Source organism: Urocitellus parryii, chromosome 5 (assembly GCF_045843805.1).
Source record: "Urocitellus parryii isolate mUroPar1 chromosome 5, mUroPar1.hap1, whole genome shotgun sequence".
In the NCBI taxonomy this organism is placed as follows: domain Eukaryota; kingdom Metazoa; phylum Chordata; class Mammalia; order Rodentia; family Sciuridae; genus Urocitellus; species Urocitellus parryii.
The window spans coordinates 184,269,028-184,271,520 of NC_135535.1; the positions used below are offsets into that span (position 1 = coordinate 184,269,028).

Sequence of the window (2,493 nt, forward strand, 5' to 3'; positions counted from 1 at the left end):
TCCAGCTTCATTATAATCTTACAGGATGGAATTTTTTCCCCCTTAGTATATATCTGTAATTGCATTGTGGTCTTAGAGACTTTGAGGGGATCATGAAGCCACTGTAGTGTGTTGGTTATTAGTCCTGCCCAGAAAACTATAGTTCTGCTGCACAAGGATATATAATAATAACTGATTAGTGTGTCCATTCCATACAAGAAAATGGAAACTGAATAGCCAGAGGAAACCTTCCCCAACACTGAAAAGTATGGTGAATTTGGTAAGTGCTCTGCAGAAGATATAGAAGAGGAGCAAGCTTTGAAAAATCTCAAAACACTGATGAGATGGTTGAATTACAAATTCTGCTTCAGAGCAAGAATGCTGGGGCAGCAATTGGAAAAGGAGGCAAGAATTTTAAGGCTCTCTGGACAGACACAATGCCAGAGAGTTTCAGTTTCAGACAGCAGTGGCCCTGAGCACATATGGAATATCAGTGTTGATACTGAAACAATTGGAAAAATTCTGAAGAAAATCATCTCTACCTTGGAAGAGGGCCTACAGTTGCCATCACCCACTGCAACCAGCCAGCTCCCCTTCTAATCTTATGCAGTGGAATGCTTAAATTACCAACACTGTAAAGGAAGTGACTTTGCGAGTTGAAACCGTTGATTCAGCAGAGTCTGGCAGGACGAACCACTGGGGTCAAAGAACTTTGAGAGAATACTCAGATAACAATTTCCAGGAATGCTACCCTCATTCCACTGATAGAGTCATTCTTATTGGAGGAAAGCTTGATAGGGTGGTAGAGTGCATAAAGATAACCCTTGATCTTATATATGAATCTCCCATCAAAGGACATGCACAGCCTTATGATCCCAATTTTTATGGTGAAACATAATTATGGTGATTTTACAATGATTTTTGGTGACTTACCGTGGCCATCAGGGGGATTTCCCAGGCAGGGAAGACGTGGTTTTGACAGAATTCTACCTGGTAGGAATCCCATGCCTCTCTCTAGAAGAGATAATGATAATATGAGCCCTCATCAAGGACCACCTCTTCCTCCTGGTCAAGGTGGCTGGGGTCTAGCAGAACTTAAAATCCTCTTCCTCTTCTTCTACCACCACCACCTAGAGGAGGAGATCTAAATTAAAGATTTTTTTTTTATAGTACTGGGAATTAGACCCAGGGCCTATACACATGGTAAGCAAGCCCCCATACTACTGAGCTATGTCTCTGGCCCTAGAGGGGGAGGCCTAATGGCCTAAAACAAAAGAGGAAGACCTGGAGACTGCTATGGTGGCATAGTTGGTTTCACTGCTAATGAAACTTGGGACTCTGCAATAAATACATGGAGCCCATCAGAATGGCAGGTGGCTTATGAACCACAGAGTGACTCTGGATAAGATTATTCCTATGAAGGAGTTGTAGCTCATATGGTGATCTTGATGGACCTATTATTACAACACAAGTAACTATTCCCAAAGATTTGGCTGGGGGCCTGGGATTGTGGCTCGCCTAGCATGTGTGAGGCACTGGGTTCGAGTCTCAGCACTGCATATAAATAAATGAATAAAATTAAAAAAATATTTGACTGGATCTATTATTGGCAAAGGTGGTCAGCGGATTAAGCAAATGTGTCATAAGTCAGGAGATTCGATCAAAATTGATGGTGAGCCTTTAGAAGGACTCAAAGATCAGACCATTACCATTACAGGAACACAGGACCAGATACAGAATGCACAGTATTGGCTGCAGAACAGTGTGAAGTATTCTGGAAAGTTTTTCTAAGGCTAGTAAAGAACTGAAGGAATCCTGTTATCTTTTTTTTTTTTTAATCTGTTTCTGTTTAAAAAGCCAACATTCCTCTGCTTCATAGCATGAAGAATCTGTTAAAGTATTCTTTTTATAAGGAAATACAATAATCTTAAATTATATATATATAAAAAAATCTTATGGGACCACCATCACATATGCAGTCCACAGTTAAATAAAACATTGTTATTCTGTGCATGGCTATATATTATAAACAATAAAATAAAAAATTCATTTAAAATTATTGAATTCATGATTTTTACATATTAAGTTTTTGTTGGGTTGAGATTTTTCCCACTAATAAACACACACACACACAAACCAAGTTTATCAGGGGAGGGTTCACTAAACGTGTCACATTAGAAAGGAATTCTGTTCCTCAAAGAGGTTGGGGATCTTGAAAGTTAAAGAAATAAAAAGAAAGCTGTGAGGAACTGCTTTGGAATCTGGAAAATATTATGTCAATGAAACAGATGCGCTCAAGGAATAGCTTCCCTGGTCTCTGAAGAAAAGTGCATGATCAAAAACAAAACAAAACAAAAAAACCCTCAAAATGGGGTGGCCCTAGATGGATAAATGGATGAGATGAGCTGCTACACTCCCGGAAGCCCAAGGGCTTGAGACTCTACCAGAGAAGTTCAATTCCCAGTGTTTCCTTTTCCTCAACAACTGAAGCCTTTGTTTTTCTTTTTTTATTTT

The 2,493-nt window shown here is 39.5% G+C and overlaps 1 pseudogene; it reads left to right on the forward strand.

Annotated features, from left to right (window-relative positions):
• Positions 1-201: 201 nt before the first annotated feature.
• Positions 202-1,770, forward strand: LOC113196174 (heterogeneous nuclear ribonucleoprotein K-like; annotated as a pseudogene).
• Positions 1,771-2,493: the final 723 nt, after the last annotated feature.